This window comes from Pongo abelii, chromosome 14, assembly GCF_028885655.2.
Source record: "Pongo abelii isolate AG06213 chromosome 14, NHGRI_mPonAbe1-v2.0_pri, whole genome shotgun sequence".
In the NCBI taxonomy this organism is placed as follows: domain Eukaryota; kingdom Metazoa; phylum Chordata; class Mammalia; order Primates; family Hominidae; genus Pongo; species Pongo abelii.
Window position 1 is genome coordinate 59,492,724 of NC_071999.2, and position 21,053 is coordinate 59,513,776.

Sequence of the window (21,053 nt, forward strand, 5' to 3'; positions counted from 1 at the left end):
GAAAAGACCATTTCAGACAGAAGGAAATAATGTAAACAAATATTATTAAACGGTGGGAGAGTATTGTTCATTTGAGGAAATAAGATTAGTAGAATGGTGCACAGAGTCTGAGATGAAAAGAGGCAATTAATGCTTCTGAAACAACAGTGTAAAATCTAAGCTGGCACATGGTAGGTACTAGTTTGGTCAGTACAACTCCAAATATCAAGGATGGGTTGAGTGTACTTGCTTTCAAAAGCAAGCATGGTATACTCAACGGAGGACACACCCCTTTTGGAGAGCGTAGCAAAGATGAGTTAAAAAGAAAGAAAATACGGAAGTACTTTAGATGAGAAATATTAAGCAAAACACAGAAGGGCAAAAATAAATTTTTTTCAAAATTTTCTGTATTATAATCAAAGAAAAATTTGCCTGACCTTGTAATAGCAATTTATAAGAAATTAGGTGTTAAACTGTCAGTCATAGTTTTACCTTTTTAAAAGTAAGATATTTGTAAATGTTTATGGGAATAAGTTTGAATGAGCAAACAATGCACTTCCCCTTAATTCTCTCACAATTTAGCAACTATCTTCCTGGTTTGCGCTAAAGATTACCACATCACTTACAATTTCCTTTTGTCTTCATAGCAGATATCATTTATTATTCAACATAACATTTCAACAGGTGCAAAAGCACTCCAGAGTAGTATCATCAATTGTAATTGAGGATGGTGGGTATTGGAAGAAATGTTTTCACTCATCTTTGAAGCATCCACATATTGTTTCTTCAGTTGCTTCTGTGTTATTGATCAGACACAAGAAACATCTTCCTTCTGTAGACCATGATAAAACATGTAAACTTTGGGTCACAGTATTGCCTTAGGTTACAATCGCTTAGAATTAAAAAAAATATATATTACCAATGTATTCATGGAAAAATAAAAATATTCCAAGTTCAAGATTAAATTTCTTACATATTGCCTTCATTTATAGTGTTAAAGTGTTGTTCATTGGGACACTGTATTATTTGATTGATGTAAAAGTAGAGAAGCGTTGTTCAGCCCCTTCTATGTGCAAAGTTTTAACACTTTTATTAACTGGACTACCTCTATGGCTAGCACTATTATCATCACTTTATAGATGAAGAAGCCCACATTCAAAGACATGTAGAAAATGAGTCCCTGGTGTTCATATATGGCCAAGTTTGACTCCTAAACTATAATTTCTGACTCCAAACCTCAGGATCTTTCTGTTATTAAAATGGATACACACTTTCAGTAATCAGTGGTACCTGGAGGTGATGTTATGGAAACTAGAACATAAAAGGGAAAGTAGGCAGAACTTAAAACCAGAAAACTAGGATCAACTGACGGTCAGCGAACTAACATGGACTTCTTTTCTAAAGAAGTAAACCTCACTTTCCTACAGGTTTATTTCTTATATATTGACATTAGTTAGTATGAGCTATGCTATTTTCCCTAAAGATGTATACCCTAAATATTTCTCATTTCATTTGTTACTGTTGAGATCTCATCAGGAGAGAAAATTTGAAAAATGAGTATCAAGCTTGATGAGGAGTGGTAAGAGATGAAGACAGTCAAATCTGTCATTTGCAATGAAGCAATGTAACATATGTGATGATATGCTAGTTTATAAACTAGGTTTTATAGGCCTTTAATTGCTGTTCAAAGTAAACTGCAATCAGATTTAAGGAGAACTGGAGATGAGTGAAAACAGGAGTGAAAGATTCAGACAAGTTATAATCGAAGAACAAGAAAAGAATTCAGCATAACACTTTGTCATGGGAACCATGCAGTCTCTATGAAACAGCCATACGAAGCACACTACCTTCCCTTTTCTTACTGGCCTTTTTTTTTCTTACAGATGGAAAGCTCAATTTTCCAACATCCCCTGCTGCTGGAGGTGGACCTATGACATAGTACTGTCTAATGTTTTCTAGATAAAAATGCCTGGGGAAGATGTCACTTCCCAAATTAAAAGGAAAATTTATAGAAGTATAAGGATTTTCATCCTTCATTCTTTCTCTAATAGAAAAGTAGCATGATCATATGATCATACTTTTAGTTTACAGTAATGTACTCTGAACAAAAAGTGATAACAGAGGAAAGATATTTTGAAGATTACCTAGAGCTATGCATAAAAATAAATACAGGAGAGCATCAAGATGGAGAGGAGGACTTTGAATTAGAACGCACACACTATATCTCGAGGCCTGCACAGCATTCAAGAATGCACTAAAGGCCTGATAGAAGAGGCATATTTGGAAAGAGTTCCATTTAAAATGCCATAAGAACCATGGGTTGGGACAGGAGAAGGATGGGTGGGGTGAGCATTTGATTAAGCTTTTGAATAAGACAAAGAAAATTGGCCGGGTGAGGTGGCTCATGCCTGTAATCCCAGCACTTTGGGAGGCTGAGGTGGGCGGATCACAAGGTCAGGAGTTCAAGACCAGCCTGGCCAAGATGGTGAAACCCTGTCTCTACTAAAAATACAAAAAAATTAGCTGGGCATGATCACAGCTACTCAGGAGGCTGAGGCAGAGAAGTGCTTGAACCCAGGAGGTGGAGGTTGCATTAAGCTGAGATGGTGACACTGCACTCCAGCCTGGGTGACGGAGAGAGACTCTGTCTCAAAAAAAAAAAAAAAAAAAAAAAGACACAGAAAATACAAAAAGTTGTAGTAAAAAACATGATAGCATTTATATCAAGATTTTAAAAATGAAGCATCTCTAGGTAAAGATAATGTTTAACTCTTTTGAGATGTAGAACTTGACCCTGGTAGAGTGCAAGTTTTGGAAACTCTTAAAAAGTTTTAAAGACTTATAGCCTCTTTCAGATACTTATATCATTATTATTAAATATGATAACAATAATTAGTAATGTAATTTCAAATATGTTGTGTTTCCAGAGGTAATTTGTTTACACACTATCAGTCTAATCCAAATGCGCACATGTACACAACACACATGATATGCAGTCATCTAGTCATTTATCACTATGTATTGACAGTGTTATACTCTGCCAGATACTAAAGGATTCAAAGAAAGATATGAGTCTATGTCCTTATCTTTACCCAAAAATTTTAAAATTTTGCGTGGGAAGCAAGACAGCAAAAATGGAACAGAGCACCACTTGTTAATTATATACAACGTTTTAATTTAGATTCAGTATCTCTCAGTACTTGTGACAAACAAGTGTATATCATGTCTAATTGGTTTCTGCCATCATTTTAATTAGGATAGCTATAATTTTTGGTACTATGATAAAATATATTTCTTAGAAACAGAAAAGTCTTAAATTGATTACGTTTCAGTTACAGGTTACTAATGAAACCGTTTACTTCAGGAGGTAGTAACTTTCATCCAATCCTGTTTAATCCACATGCTCTCCCTAAGAGGCTTTTCCATCTTAGCAATTGCCAGCGGTATCTACCCAGTGGCTCAAGACAAAAACCCAGGCAATTTCATCAGTTTGTGATTTTTTTCCTCTTTACATGTCTAAAGTCAAAGTTACCGTGATTTTTTTCCTCTTTAACTATCACGTCTAGAGTCCAAGTTACCATCATCTTTGACTAGCATTAGGACATTAACTAGTCTCTTAACTAGTCTCCAATCTTCCACTCTAAACTGTCTATAATATAATACCTAAAAAGACCAATGAGGTTTTGCATCTTAAAATGTTCATCAGATTATTTACTTCTTTTGTTCAAAATTGTTCAGAATTTCCCATTATACTTAGAATTTAAATCTAAATTAAATTCACACATACCAGCACCAGCCTGATCCATTTCATGCCCATTATTTTTATGGTTGTTATTAGTTAAGAACAATATGGAATCCAAGTATATTTTCTATATATGAATTGAAGCATGACAGAAAAAACTAAATTCTGCTTTACACATTCATGGGACTAATGTTCAATCAATTATATTCATCACTCACTTTGCAAATATTTTCTTCTATGCTTTCGTACCCATTTTACATATATTTATGGTGTTTTATTAAATTTTAAAATTAAAATAATTTTAATTTTGTTCACTCAAATTTACCAAGTTATTTATTTATGATTTGTTCAACACACTTTTCAATATTGATATTACACAAGTTCTTCCATAATTGCTCTAATAATTTTAGTTTAAGCTTTTTTTATTAGGCTTTTTATTCATTTAGATTTTTATTTGCATCTATACATAAGTGATGTTGGAATTCCAAAACCACTTATTAAAGATATCACTTTTTCCAAATTCTAAATTTATGTATATGTAGAGCTTTCTTCAGAACCTTTGTACCATTGTTCTGTAGGCCAAGTTATGTCAACATTAACTTTTCACTATTTTATGTCTTTATCTTATATTGTACTATTTGGTAAGAAAAACATCTCCCTTCTTTTTTTATTTATCCATGTATCTATCTATCTATCTATCTATCATCTATCATCTATTGTCTATTTATATATTTAGTTCTGACTCTGTCACCTAGGCTGGAGTGTAATGTCGTAATGACAGCTGACTGCAGCCTTGACCTCCGGGATTCCAGTGATCGTCTCACCTCAGCCTCTCAAGTAGGTGGGACTACAGGTGTACGCGACCACACCTGGCTATTTTTTCTTTAGTAGAGAAGAGATCTTCTTGCGTTACGCAGGCTAGTCTCAAACTACCAGCTTTAAGTGATCCTCTTGCCTTGATCTCCCAAAATGTTGGAATTACAGACATAAGCTGCTGTGACTGGCCCTCTCTTTCTTTATAATCACTTTTCAATATTTTGCTGTCTATTCTTGCTTGTGTAAAATTGCATTTGAATTTTAGGAATTTTAGAAATTTTAGAATGAGGTTGTTATGTCAGAAGATTTGAAGTTTATTTTAAATTTATAAATTTGTTGGGGGGAAATGAATCGACAGTTTAACAAGTTGACTCTTTCCATTCGTAAACCTGTCAGCACTCCATTTATTTAGATTTTCTTTTATGTCTATTGATTTATTTACAGTATTATCTATATGATTATTGCACATTTGCTATTTAGTTTGCACCATGGTAAATTTTAGGTATGCTGCTTTTGTAAATGAGATCCATTATGTTTAATATTATACTAAAAATTTTGATTTCTGATGAATACTGACTTTATGAAAACTAACGTATATCTTGCCATTGTTCTAAGCTACTGAAAAATGTTTCTTAATATTTGACCATAATCATTATTACACAACCTTTTCACAAATGTTTTGCCTTCAGGTCAACATTTTAAAAATCAACATTATCTGCTGTATCACATAGATAAGCTCTTTTAATTTAAAATCAAACATAAGGTGGATCATTCCCATTTTACAAATAAAGACACTGAGCCACAGAGAGTTTAAAACAGTGCCTAAGGCCACAAAGTGCATAAGGGGCTCTTTTAGGATTTATATCCAAGTTTTCCTAAATTCCTAACCTTTATCTACAGATTCCAAAGAAAATTCAACCAAATGACAATCTTTCTTGTATGCAGAATAAGACTGACTACTGTCTTCATTATTGGAAAAGGCAAAAGAAACAGACACATAGTCAAATATTCTCATCTTCATTCTCCCCAACTCCACAGCTGGAGAGTCTAGAGTCAAATGACCAAGCAACTGAGGGTGTGAGATTTCAAAGGGGTTTAGTAATCATTGATTGTTCTACTGAAGGTTTATAAAATATTTGACCATGAAAATAATTGGACCACTTGTACCAATTTTGGATTTGTTTCTGGGCCATATTTTCATCCATGCTTCCTTTTTTGTAGTTTAAAATGCACACTGAATCTCAATCAGCAATGTGGATGATGATAAAACACTACAGATGTAATTGCCAACATCTCTTGCAAATTAAAATGTTTTGATGAGACTGGTGGCAACAGAGTAGCCCTCTTCTACTTAGAGCTAAACATCCCCACATCAATTTTCACTATTGCATTTTTGGTGAGATTATCACAGCATATTCTCTATTATCACACTGCATTCCCAGGGACAATATAGCTATAGAGATCACAGCTAAATAAAGTTTTCAAATTCTTACTATATACTGAAATGCTGAACCATCACCTTAAGATATACAGAATCACTTTCATTTTTTGCTGGCACCTCTCTGAGGCACAATATTTTCAAAAGATTTAAACTTAATGGAGTATTTCTACAAAAGTTCGTGACCACAAGGAGAGACTCATTCATCATTACTTATTGTGTGTCGCTTTTCTAAAACAAGTTTAGAACAGACTTTGGATTTCAGAAGACACCTGCAGATTTTCTTGACGTCTGAAAGCAGGGATGAATAGTCAGCTGCGTCACCTCTCACCTCATACTGAGGCAATACAGCAGTTACAGATAAGTAAGAGAGAGTTGGGTCATCCTCTCCAACGCAAACAAAATGTATTTATAATACTGTCATTGCATTTATAAACGTATTCTGTAACAGAAAAAAAAAAAAGATTTGTCCAGTTTACAACTAACTGTACATTTAGTAGAATAGCAGTTTTTATTTTTAAAATTGATTTTGCTTTTTGTTCTTCTATTATTTTCCCCAAATACAGTAAGAGATGTAACTTGGTTATAATTAAAAATGAACAAATAATAGCTCATTCAATTCGTTTCATTAATTCATCTTTTTGTGCTTTTAGATCAATTTGCTGCTTTCAGTGCTGCAAGATATTACAGAAGTTTATGTAGTGACAGTTAGTTGTACCAAATGTTATATTTCAAAGTAGCTAATTGAAAACTTCTATAGACTGGACTTCAAATATTTTTGCATCAGCTAAACTGTGGAATTTACACAATTGAAAAAACTATACTTATCTGACACTTTGCTGATTTAAGAAAAGAAGACAAATATATTTTCAAAAGCTTAGCCCTTCTACCAAATGACTGAAAAGTAGTTCTTCAAGTGCGGTGCAGGGATAGGAACCCTCACCAGGCTAGTATTTTGCCTGATGATATGAAGGGCACAATTGCTGTCTTACATATTTATGTCTCTCCCCACAGCATAACCACTCTTTCCAACTTATTGGTTGTCCTTCAAAAAATAGTCAATGTATTTAAAAGCACAGACATTTTAAACATACTACACTCTCCTTTTAATACAAATGGAGGTATAATGCATCATGCATATCATCTTGCACACCACATTCATGTTTTATTAATGATTAAATATAACACACATAAAAGTGTATAAAACATTAATTTAGGGATAATGATTTATTGTTACATGAACCACAATGCAATCACCATCCAGTTTAATAAATAGAATATTGCCAACACATCCTCACATACACATACTCTTGCAAATAAAATGGGAAACTTCTTCTCTATACTGGAAACAAAAAAAGCTAGATCTCATTGCATTCACTGCTTGATTTTCTTCCTTACCACTTATAGATGATAACTAAATCCTATAATTTAGCTTTTCCTGTTTTTGAATTTTATTAAAAGTATTCTTTAGTGTCTAACCTTTTGTGGTGAAACATTATGTATTTCAGATTCAAATATATCATGTGTAGCTATAGCTTGTTTATTTTCTTCACTGTATGGTATTCTATTATAAAAACAAAACAATTTACTCATTCTCTCGGTTGACAGATATTTGAATTGTTTATAGTATTGACATTTATGTATAGTATATAATACTTCTGTGTACCTTGTATTTTAAAATTTATGCACCTTGGAGGTGTTTTCTATATTTGTATGTGTATGTCATATACATGATAAATACGTATACATGCTATATAATACTATATACATATATAGACATGATGTATATTATGTATATTGTGTATGTGCATTGCTTACACACACATTTCATCTCTAACACAAATATATTTCTTTTAAATGATTACATGGTTTCGATCTGTGGCTATAGACAGTTTCTAACCTGTCTTTTATTGAAGGGCATTTAAGTTGTGGTTAGTCTTATGGTATTACAAGTAATTCTATTGTACATCCTACTACATTTGTCTTTGCACACATATATTGGAGAACAAATATCCAGTAATAGAATTTCTGGATCAAGTAAATGATATCTTCATTTCTTATATAAATATTGCTACTTTTCTCAAAAGAAACTATATGACCCAATATTCTTTTGCACCCCATTTATCATATTCTATTAAATCTAATGCATTATTTATTTCAGCAAATATTTTGAATACCTACTACATGGAGTCTGCTAGGTGAAAATGTACATATTTGTGGGGTGAGAGTTTTGACAGAACATCTTCTGGTAATTGGGTGTTATTGAAGTAAATTAATAAATTTGAAGACTATCTATGAGAGTCAAGCATAGGCCATTTTTGTGTTCATGAGAAGGCTTAATATTAATGAAACTAGAGAGAAATGCCAATTACCAGCCACTAGACTACAGATAAATGAAGTCTTTTCTTCTTTGTGGTGATTGTTTAAAATTAATGAGAAGAGGCAAGGAGGTCATTATTTCAAAAGAAAGTTTCTAGAGGTGTTTGCTCCCTCCCATTTTTGTTTCATCACATTTATGTCTAAGAATATACATCAGCAAAAAAAAAAAAAAAAAAAAAAAAAAAAAAGCACTTACACTGCCTGCCGAAACACACAGATTGGACTTCATCCAGAACCAGTTTTGAAGTATGTGAAGCTTGTCTTCAGATTCTATCATTTCCCATGTCATGGTTTCCTTATTTGGATTTCTTGTTATTCTTAACTTTCTATTTTTAGGGCACTATACTGCCCTCTAGCATCCGCCTCCTTTCCCTGTAGGAATTCTTCTATCACACGGTGCAATCACACAGGCTCTAAGGGAAACTGATTAGATAAACAGATCTGAACCACAGCATCAATTCTTGATTGTAAATTCTTGCATTATATCTCCCAAATTTTAGCCTTCAGAACATGACCTTGTTCAGCACTCTGGTGTTTGTGCCTTAAAGATAAGCATATTATTATTTTTATATCATTATCTTACCTACATTAAAAAAGTGGACTCTTTGTAAACTAATAGGTAGAACTGATAATGAAAATCTATATCAAATAGAACCTTAAGAAGAATAAGAAATGGTAAACTGTAGCTGAGAAAAGAGGAGTTGAAGGTCAAGAAGGAAAATAGATTTTAACAATTTTTTAAATATCTACATAATGTATTAGCCACACATGGGCCTAAATAAACACTTGTATTTATTTAGAATAAAGCTAACACTTTCCTAGGAATACCTTGTCATTAGAAAAGAGTAAAAATTGTCCTTTATTGCATAATTGCCTTTTCTTCTTTTTCATTTGTTTTGCAATTGACAGTGAAATAAACGAATGTATTTTTAAAGGTAGAAAACTTGAGAATAATTATGTCAATAATAACCACACAAATAAAATGAAGCCATACAGAACTATAATATATAGTGAAAATAGTATAACCATTATTGAGATATTTTAATTTGAGCTAAGCAAAGAGAAAGCAAGAAACTTTTAAAAAATTTTTTGACTATGAGGAAACATTAACACCAGTAGTTGAAGATAGTGCCTGCGTTACGTTTTCCTTTCCCAAAGACTTTGAATTTATTTCCCTGAAAATTACTGAAATGAGGCATAATAACATGACTCTCCTGGGGGACATTGGTCAATAAATCAATCTTCATTCTTATATTTCATCTAGGTTTGCTAACACATGGTTTACTAACTTAACCCCATATTTCTCCATCTATAAAATCAGGATAATATCTGGTTAAAAGATTTCATTTGCTATTGAACTAACACACAGTATGAAAATAATTAGCATGTCTAAATACTGTTCCTAACAGACAGGTAAGTGAGTAACCGATAGTGAGTGAGAAAAGCATTATCATGATCAACTTAATATTCTTGATAGTGAGTGAGAAAAGCATTATCATGATCAACTTAATATTCTTGATTCTGGTCAGCATGAGTACTAGTAAACAGTAATACTCAAATGGGCTGATACTCAAGTTCAGTCATGTGATAGTCCCACACATAATAAACCTGTATAATGGGGCAGGGGAAGTTTCCCTTTGTTTCTTTAGTCTATGCATTTACCAGAAGAGGTAAAGTTACTGTGAAATATTGCCATAATCTAAGACCTTAATTCTTTTCTCTATCTCAGAATATTTCAGAGGCTAAATTCCCAGTTGAAACATTTTCCCTAACTCCTGCTGATCTCATAAACAAAGCAGTGGCAGCAATGAGATACCTTTTGTAGGGCTGAAGTCATGGGACAGCCCCATTAAAGTAAAATGAGAAGACGAATACCATGGCCCTGCCTGACAGCTCTGCTCCTATTAGCAGAAGGTTCTTGAGGTGGCAGGATAAAGCCCTGGGCAACATATGCTATGACAGTTATGGTCATGGCCTATCTCTGTTATTTCCTTTATATGTTGGCTTGCATTGTTAGCAATTTCGTATCCATCTATGAGATCTCTCTAAGGCACTGCAAGGGTTAGGATTTAATATATAGAGCAAAGCTTAACGATATGAAAGAAAGATAAATAATCAATAAATGATAGCTACAGTAAAATACATTAAGATGAAACATTTTTATTGTATGTATTTATAAAAAATATGAGTTGTATATTCATTTATCATTTGCTTTAAGACTCTGACACATCATTTTAGATATCATCACCTGTCCAGGCATTTCATGATTTTCTCTGCCTACTCAGACATTTAGTGAAGAAAGCCAATCATTTCTTGCCTCTATCTGTCAATTGCCTTTTTTCTCCTTTTACTCTAAATCTATATGTATATCATGTTTTGGGAAAAAAATGTTAAAACTGATGTTTTAACTGGTTTGAATATTGCATTAACAAGCTATATGCTTAAATTAATATGCTAAATTGGAAGAAAATATATGTATATTGGATTTACAATGTATTTCATCAATTTAAAGAGTTATTCTGATTATAAAATGCAATAATGTATGCATTCATGTTTCTTGAGTTTTTAGCAAGTTCCGTTTTCTGCATGTAGAATTTAAGTTTCAGAAATTATATTTATTTATCCTTCAGAAATTAGTATTATACATTTACTATGTGTATATCCTCATGCAACATTATGAATAGTTGTACAAAATTTGGTGCTGCACTCAAAGAATTTATGCCATAATAGTTGGGATTTGATATATGGAGATTAACAGTTCAAAACAGTATGTGCTCTTGGCATGAATGTCTACCTCTTCCAAAACCCAAAGATGCCTTCAGGAAATGATGAATTACAAAATGACAAGTGATTATAATATGGACATGAAATTACAGGATTTATACTTGCACTGATTCTGACTGCAGTCCCTGTATATACAGGATACCACACCTTTTTTTTATACTGTATAGGATGATGTTAAATTCCTTTATATAAAAATTCAGTTTATTTTCCTCAAGGCATTATTTGCTTTTCCTATCACAAACCCTTCTCAATTTCCTTCCAAAACCCTCCCTGAATGTGGAGCTACCCAAACAAGGAATTAAAGCCCTGAAATTAATGAAATTTTTTATTTGCATATGGGTTTTCTTATTATAATACTATTACCATAAAGTAGGGTTTACTGATGGGGCAACAGGGAATGGACAGGTGCTGTTTCAGCCACTATTGAGACCTAGACTCTGTTTGGATAAGCTCTTACTTCATTGTTGGATTACCTCATACTACATAATTCTTGAATTTTCTCATCCTTGTATTTTCCACTTCTTTGCAAACCAGAGGTTTGTGTTTCTAAAATCAATGACTTCACACATTCTATTTCAATAACAAAACATGGATGGGTTTCCTCTTCCCTTTTCTGAGACAAATATTTTTCTTCTGAACATTTTCAACCATTTAACATTCTACATATGCCTTTCCAAATATTTGACATGTAACAAAAAACCCGACATGTGGTTTATAATTAAATTAACATAGGACGCAGAATTTGGGCTGAGCAATATATAGTGTTACAGGTAGACTGTCTTGGAAAATCATGTGTGCCTTACAACTGCTCTATGGCATTTATTTTGTTACCTTTCCCTTTTTATTGTCAATGCAATATGCATAATTCCTTTCATTTACTCTATTTGTTTCAACAAACTATAATCACTTTATTTTTCATCACAATTAAGCCAGTAATTATTTTCTTCTTTTAAGATGCTAATCTAGACATTTTATATAGCATGTTTAATTTCTTGCAACAAGAGGTTCCAGGCCAATCTTGAATCATTCTGCCACAGACATGTTTTCACATACTTTACGAAGGCAACATTTTTGATTTGTTTGTTTCTAGAGAAGAATATTATTTTAGGCTACATTTACCAGCCTACTTGTTCACATTGCATTGTTCCACATGAGTACTGAGGTAAAGCAGGGTTACCCAGAGTTTGCTGAGGTGTTACAAAATTTGGAATGGTTGCTTTGATTCTAGTTTGAAGACACTTAAGCTCAATTTTCCTACCAAATTCTGAACTTACTAGACAATAATACAAGAGATTAAAATAAAGAGGAGAAAACATATTGCCTTTGTTACTGATAAAGGATGAGTTGGAAATTGTAACTCAATGAAGGGGCCAATGTGTCTGCCAACTCCTTTTCCTCCTTGCCTGCCCACTGCTCACTTAAGCCAACGTCTGCATCTGCAGAGAACTCAGAATGAACTGAGATGCTACCTTGTACTTTTCCAGGAAGATAAGAAGGAAAAATTGATCAAATTTTCTAGGCTTAGGACTTTTGAGCATTAATTATACCTAAATTAACACACAGAAAAATTTCTTTTCTCTCCAACCTCTCTCATAATTTCTTAGCAAGAATGCCATATGGCACAACCATTTTGAAAATTCGCATCTCAGTTTCTTCAAAACCTAAACATGCATGCATACATGGCCCTACTATTCCATTCCCAGGCATCAACCTAAGAAAAATGAAAGCTTATAACCATACCAAGACATTTATCCAAACATTTATAAATGTTTTATTTGTAATATTACCAAACTGGAAACAACTGAAGTGATCTTGAGGAAGTAAAAACGCAAGCACATTGTGGTATATACCACTCAGCTATAAAGACAGCAACAAGAATTAATCTCAAAATAATTATGACTAGTGAAAGAAGTTAACAAAAAAGAGTACACACATTGTTTTTTATTTTTAAAAATTCATGAGACTGATAGTAATCTATAGTGACCCAAAGCAGGTGAGTGGCTACTTGGTGAGAGAGGAGAGAGTAGGTCAAAAGGGCAGTGTATGAGGGTACACAGGGGAGTCAGAAAACTTTCGGGTGTGAAGGATATGTTCACTATCTTGATTAGGTTTTTTTCACAAGTGCATGCATATGTCAAAATTTATACAATTATACATTTTAAATACATGTAACTAATTATATGCTGACTTTAATAAACTCTCAATAATTTTTTTTTAAAAAGGCATTCTTAAACCTCCAATTTTTATGATATGTGTCAATTAGGAGATTACCACAGAGACAGAAAACATTCTACCCTTACAAAAATTTTGCCCCAAATAAAATAGTCTCATTACCATAGAGTATATCTCTTTGTTCAAAGAATTTTGGAACTTTTTCATGACATCTAACATTAAAAATCCACCAAATAACAATATCAAGAAATTATAAATCTGAGTAATTAGAAAAAGGTAGAGTCAGACAGCACTTTTTGCCTCAGAAGTTACAGAGGACACAACTTTGAGCCAAGCTTGCTTGCTTGCTTTTTTTTTTTTTTTTTTTTGAGATGGAGTCTCGCTCTGTGGCCCAGGCTGGAGTGCAGTGGCGTGATCTCGGCTCACTGCAAGCTCCACCTCCCGGGTTCACACCATTCTCCTGCCTCAGCCTCCCGAGTAGCTGGGACTACAGGTGCCTGCCACCACGCCTGGCTAATTTTTTGTATTTTTGGTAGAGATGGGGTTTCACCATGTTAGCCAGGCTGGTCTTGAACTCCTGACCTGTGATCCACCCTCCTCGGCCTCCCAAAGTGCTGGGATTACAGGCGTGAGCCACTACGTCTGGCCTGAGCCAAGCTTTCTAAATGGTAATAAATAATGGAATATTTAGTCAAAAACTCAGACTTAAAAAATAGCTTAGATAACCACATTTGGGGTTATATTTGTTTTCTTTTCTTTTTCCTTTCCTTTCTTTTCTGTCTCTCTCTCTCTCTCCCTCTCTCTTTCTTTCTTCTCTCTCTCTCTTTTTTTTTTTTTTTTTTGACACAGGGCCTCCCTCTGTCACCCAGGCTGGAGTGCAGTAGTGTGATCTCAGCCCACTACAGCCTCAACTTCCTGGGCTCAGGTGATCCCTCCCATCTCATCCTCTAGAGTAGCTGGGACTAGAGGTATGTGCCACCACAAGTGGCAAATTTTTATATTGTTTTGATAGAGTCAGCGTTTTGCCATTTTTTTCCAGGCTGGTATTGAGCTCCCGGGCTCAAGCAATCCCCCCACCTTGGCCTCCCAAAGTTCTGGGATTATAGGCATGAATCACCACTCCAAGCCTGCTGTGTTATATTTCTATTTAAACATTATTTTTCTCTAATTTATTTCCATGTCGGTCTATAATGATGGTTATCCTAAATAAAATTATGTCTGACACACAATATTTTACCAAGGAATGCTCATGGTTAGTTAATAATTAAAGTAACATACCTATTACTTTAATGCTATAGAACATTAGGTTGTCATAATATGAAATTCAAATAATATTGGATGACTTGCATAGATGCATATATTTTTATGAGGTATTAAATAAGAAACTTAAATGTAGAAAATAATTGTGTATTATTGGGGAAAATTGATAAAATACCTGTGTGTGTGTGTGTGTGTGTGTGTGTGTGTGTATAGATATACAGAAAAAAACACAAAAGCATACCTATTTAGTGTTTATGATAGATCTCCTGGGGTAGAGAGAGGGGCACTAGAAAAAAGGTAAAGGTTAATCTGTCATCTGATTAGATCACATTACTATATTTGTGTGATTTCTAAATTTATTGCATGTAATGAAAAGTATTGTATAACAGAACAAATAACCAACTTATTGTTTTAGCATTCTATTAATAATTCAATTGATCTGATGCTATTGCATTTCAATATGTAAATAAAAGGTACTTAAATTAAATCATATGAAATTGCTGAAATTCAACTTTTTGTGGATTCAAAAATGGCAATTTTATATTATTCAACCTAATATGATAACTCTTACAGATTTTCTTAATTACAACAATTTCTTCACAAACATTGATCCAGCAAGTCCCTCCCTGACAAAATTCCCAGAAAACATGTTATTCATCTATTTTAAAATGAAATATTATTGAGTAGTTCTTTTTAAATAATTGGAAATTACTGTCTAAGCAAATACTCTTATTATATTATACATTTACTTCTGGAAAAAAATATAAAATAAAAACAAAACATATAGTTGACCTCAGTGGAAATTTTAAAAGTCATTGGAGACGAGAAACAAAAATAAAGCAGATTTAGAAACAAGAAAAGACACTAAAGAACTAGTGTCTTCAAGGCCTCTGGGGATATCTGCTGCCTTGGATCTGGGGTTTAAATAGTCCAAAGTGACAGGATATTAAACATGTGTAACAAGCCAGGTGGAAGATCTGATCTGATACTCTCCATATAAAGACAAATGAATAGAATGTTTTTGAGAATGATAGGGATTGTACTTGATGTTTTTAAGGATGGCTCTGGAAAAGGCAGAAAAAAGGGTGGAGGATCTCAGAAAATTTTCATGTGCATTCACGTGGTGTTAGAAATGTTTACCCCTATTAACATAGGAGTTACTGTCACATGAATTAAAAAGTGGTTCAGATTGGTTGTGTCCCCAAATATCTAAGAAAAGTAAAATGTTAATTCTCTCTGGCAAAATACACATGACAAACTTTATAAAATTTCTATAGATAAAATTCCAATAAAAAATTCATAATAAACAATCATAAGAAACACATGCGGAAACAATTCTTACTCCATGAGCTACAGTCAGCAGAATCAACAACCAGAGAAATAGACCCTCATAAACCACATAATTAGTAAATATTAATACAATACAAATGCATATGTAAATAGTTTTCAAATTTAAAAAGATAGGAGCTAAACTATGAGAAAATAACCCAAGGAAAAAAAGGTAATGCAAATGTGAAAAAAAAATTTCTAGATAAAAAAACAGAACTGATGAAAGACATGGATCCTCAGATATCATGACAAATTCTAATCACTGTTTATAACACTGCAAAGCAGTAACAAAAGGAATACTTAAAAGTAGTCAACAAATAATGTTGTAACTATAAAAAATTATAAGTATGCTATCAGATAAATTTTAAAGAATAATTTCAAAAGCCATGAGACTGTGAAATAATATCCTCAAAATACAATCTTACACTAATTACAAAACAAAAATTATGTTGTACGTATTGTGTTGTAAAAATGAGGATTTTAAAACTGTATTTGTTTCAAAAATTAAAAACCTAAGAATATAGTACAAATAAAACTTTACTAAAGGAACTTCTGAAAAACAATTAATATAAAAGAATGATAGTGACTATACACACACACATATGCACAAATGCTGAGATCATAAAAGAAAGGTTAAAATGAGTTAAAATATATTAGCAGTCACAAATAGTGAACTTTCTGAGAGTCAAAACTTTTTAGGCTTGATTAAAAAGTAATCCAACTTTTTTATATCGGTAGGTGATATACTTTTAACATAAATACACAAAATAATGAAAGCAAAATTATAAGAAAACATGCTAGGCAAATAGAAAAATAGGAGTGTAGCAATATCAATAGAAGCAACAAGCTCTAAGAAATAAATTAAAACTATAGAAAAAAGAATGATCATATAATGATAGGAAGTTTAATTCACCATTGTACATAATAAGCCAAGTTTATAATAAACAGATTATATATTTCTAAGAATAGATTTTAATGGGACATATAACATCTTTCAAACTGAATAAAAAATGCTAATATCAAATATTTAAGACAAAGCTAAAGGAAAAATAAGAGGGATATTTATTTTATTTTAAATGCTTCATTTGTAATAGAAAACTGAAATAAATGAACTAAGCACTCAAACGAAAAAATAAGAAAGAAAAGAAAGGAAAAAGAGAGAGAAGAATGCTCAGAACATATATATAAATACATGTTAATAATATAGAACATAAAAATATAATTAAGATAATTAACAGAACCTAAGGTTGGTTTCTTGAAAATACTAATACAATTGACCAAACATGGTATATATATATCTAGAAAAAGAGTGTGGAGGTGTAAATAAACAATATTAAGCTAAATGAAAAAAAATTATGGATGCAGGGAAAACTACAATGATAATGAAATGATATGTGGGCCACATTTTGAAAAAAAAAAAAAAAAAGGAAATCCTGGGAAAAATAGAAAAAACATAAAAACAGTTTGCATTTACAATGTTAATTCAGGAAGAAACAGAAACTATCATATATTTGAAATTGATTGCAGTCATTGAATCACTAGTTTATAACTTTACACAAGGATTATTTCTGGTCTACACTAAGTGTAGATACAGAATTCTAAACAACAAATAAAACAGCATGAGAAAGGCACTTTGGGAGGCCAAGGCAGGAGGATCACTGGGGGTCAGGAGTTCAAAACCAGCCTGAACAACATGGTGAAACACTATCTCTACTAAAAATACAAAACTTAGCCAGGCATGGCATGGTAGCACATGCCTGTAATTCCAGCTACTAGGGAGGCTGAGGCAGGAGAATTGCTTGAACTCAGGGGGCAGAGGTTGCAGTAAGCCAAAATCACACCATTGCCCTCCAGCCTAGGTGACAGAGTGAGACTGTCTAAAAAAAAAAAAAAAAAAAAAAGTATGAGAAAGAAAAACGACCGATCCATTTTACTACCAAATATAAATTTTAAAATTATTAACGTAAGCTAGTAGAGCCAAACAAACAAAAAACAAAAAAACAGGGGGCAGATGGGGAGAGAGATTATATTATGACACATTTGAGTTTATTCCAGGTATGCTAGGTATGTTTTAAATTTACTTCCCGTCAAAAGAAAAGAAAAAAAAAAAAAGAAAAGAAAAGGAAAACTATAAATGCAGTTTAACATGTTAGCTTATTTTGAAAAATGGAAAAATACTAATAACCTCTCATTAGATTTACAAAATCATTTGACAAAATGCAGTGTTATTTTCTTACCAAAAAAAAAAAAACCCCTTAACAAGTGATAAACAGAAAGGAACATACTTACATGACATGTGTCCACCAAAGGCCTACTACAACTACCCTATTCAATTACAAAATGTTAAAATATTTACTTTAAAATCCAGAAAATGTCAAGATGCCCGTTCTCATATTTCTATTCTACATTATTTTACATAATGTAGTCATTAATGTAGTCAAGTCAGCATTGAAAAGAGGGTAAAGATTAGATTATAAAATAATGGAATTATCTAACATGTTAGACTCAGCCCAGTGCTGAGTGCACTTGTAATTCAATAATAAGTAATTACCAAAAGTGGGACTCAACAATCCTGGAGAGTGTTGGAAGGTAGGCCCGTGCAAAACCTGAAACCTGGAGGAGTTGAGAACTTGGACTCCCTGTGAGCATCTACTTCCTAAAAGAAATAAGTAAGGCAAAGTTTAGCTTTGCATTCTGAGTTATTTTTTCCCAAATTTGCCTTAAAGAAGTCAGTCGCCCTCTTCACTGGTCATGTGAGTAAACAGATAAATAGAATGGCCTGAAATGAATTTAAGGAGAAATTCCTCCTCATGGAAACCAGAAATGGAGGAAAATGTACTTCCACTCCAAAATCAGACATTGAAAGGAGGTTAGTGTCAACCTTAGAAGGTTTCTTTATATTAATTTAGAAGAAAATTAAGTACCCAGTAGGGAAATATTATCTAGTAAATCTTGAATTACATATTTTATAATTATTTATCAAAACATGCAAAAATGTATAGACATGAGTTTTGAACAGTTTACTTCAATAGGAAACATATTAAGAGCCATTTGATTGACAAGAGAATATAAATCAAAATAGGAAAATTGATAAATGATATGTGAAAACACATCAGCATAGACTTATACCCAGAGGTCGTTAGCCATTTTTATGGTATCATTTTAGGACTGTGCATTTGTCTTTTTAATTTTTTTCCCCTTACCACAAATTGAAATGCTCTGTAGCTCTGTGGCCTCTTAGATTCTGATGTCAGGATACAAATCTCTGTTACCATGGGGACCCAATACTACAAAGGATTCCCACAGTCGCCAACTTTTTACTCTTTGTGAAGAGCTATTCATATCAGAAATAAGGTTAATGGAGTCCAGCAACTTTAGATTTGATAGCTGATGAATCTGTGAGACTAAGAAAGATAGGAAATTTATATATATATATATATGAAACTATATATTAAACAGGAAATTCTAATTATATACATATAATTTCCTATCTTAGTCTCACAAATACATACATATATATATGAATGTTTATAAATAGCAATACAGACTTTAATTTTCTTTGTTAACATGTAATATATCCAGATTCTAAAAGTAATCAATTCTTATTCATCATTTTTGGTATTCTTAATTTCATCAAATTATATATAACTATACTACCTTCTATATTAACAGCTGAATATTTTAAGTCTGTGTACAGAAACATTAGCTGACATTCACCTTCCTAGTCAGGTTGAAGGAATGACTAAGTAAAAAATTAGAGAAAACTAGCCAGTTAGTGGAGCCAAGACACATGAAAAAAAATAATAATAATTTATTAAAGTCTCCATCCAGATGTACTGAGAATTCAATCAATTAAAAAACATTCTGGACACTGCTCAGGCAGTATTACCATGCTGCATGTTGCATAGCTCTGCAGAGCTTGCTACTCATTGTATTTACATCCAGTGTGGTGGTAGCCTCAGCCCAGTGCTCATATAATTTGTGCATTTTTAATTAAGAATTAGCAATTACCAGAAGTAGGTTGCTCTTCATTTCTTTAAGTAGATCCAAGTTTCTGACCTACATTATTGTCCTTCTCTCTAAAGAACTTTTCTTGCAAGGCAGATCTACTGGCAACAAATTTCTTTAATTTTTGTTTGTCTGAGAAAGTATTTCTCCTTTACCTTTCAAGGATAATTCTGCAGAGTATAGAATTCCAGATTCATGAAGGGATTTTCTCTGAACCTTTTAAACATTTTAGTCCACTGTTTTGTTAGTATGGTTTCTGAGAAGTTGGAGGTAATTCTTATCTTTGTTCCTCTATAGATAAGGCTTTTTTTTTTCTCCCTGACTTCTTTCAGGATGTTTTGCTTTATCATTGCTTTTTTGTGTAGTTTGAAAATGGTATGTCTTGGTGTAGGGTGTTTTGGGTTTGTTTTGTTTAACCTACCTTTTGTTCTCTGGACTTGTTGATTCTGAGGTTTTGTATTTGGCATTATTTTGGGGAAAATTCTCAGTCATTGTTTCAACTATTTCTTCTGTTCCTTTCTCTCCTTCTGGAAATCCTATCGTATTTATGTTACACCTTTGTAGTTGTCCCACAGTACTTAGATATTCTGTTCTATGTTTTTTAATCTTAGTTCTCTTTAATTTTCAGTTTCAAAGTTTCTATTGATACAACTTTAAGCTCAGAACCATGTCCCCTCTACTCTTGAGCCCATGAAAGGCATTTCTCATTTCGGTTACAGTGCTTTTGATCTAGCATTTATTTTGGGTTCATAGGATTTCTATCTCTCTGGTAACATTGTCAGTATGCTCTTTCATACTGTCTACTTTATCCATTAGTCTTTGGCATATTATAGTTTTTAAAAAATAATTCCAGTTTGATAATTCCAACATCCTTGTTGCATCTGGTTGATTGATTGATTGATTTTTGCAGTAGTTTTTGGAGTACAGATGGGTTTTGGTTATATGGTTAAGTTCTTTAGAGGCGATTTCTGAGATTTTGGTGCGCCCGTCATCCAAGCGGTGTACACTGTACTCAATATGTAGTCTTTTATCCCTCACCCCTCTCTCTCAGTTCCCCACAAGTCCCAAACATCTATTATATAATTCTTATTTCTTTGCATCCTCCTAGCTTAGCTTCCACTTGTCAGTGAGAATATATGATATTTG

The 21,053-nt window shown here is 32.8% G+C and overlaps 1 long non-coding RNA gene across 1 annotated transcript; it reads right to left on the reverse strand.

Annotated features, from left to right (window-relative positions):
• Positions 1 to 611: 611 nt before the first annotated feature.
• LOC129049679 (uncharacterized) lies at positions 612 to 19,153 on the reverse strand. Its single transcript, XR_008512929.2, has 4 exons — positions 19,103 to 19,153; positions 18,451 to 18,555; positions 8,551 to 8,777; positions 612 to 811 (listed from the first exon to the last, which is right to left on the reverse strand). It is a non-coding gene; the product is annotated as an uncharacterized LOC129049679 (long non-coding RNA).
• Between the last annotated feature and the right edge of the window lie 1,900 nt (positions 19,154 to 21,053).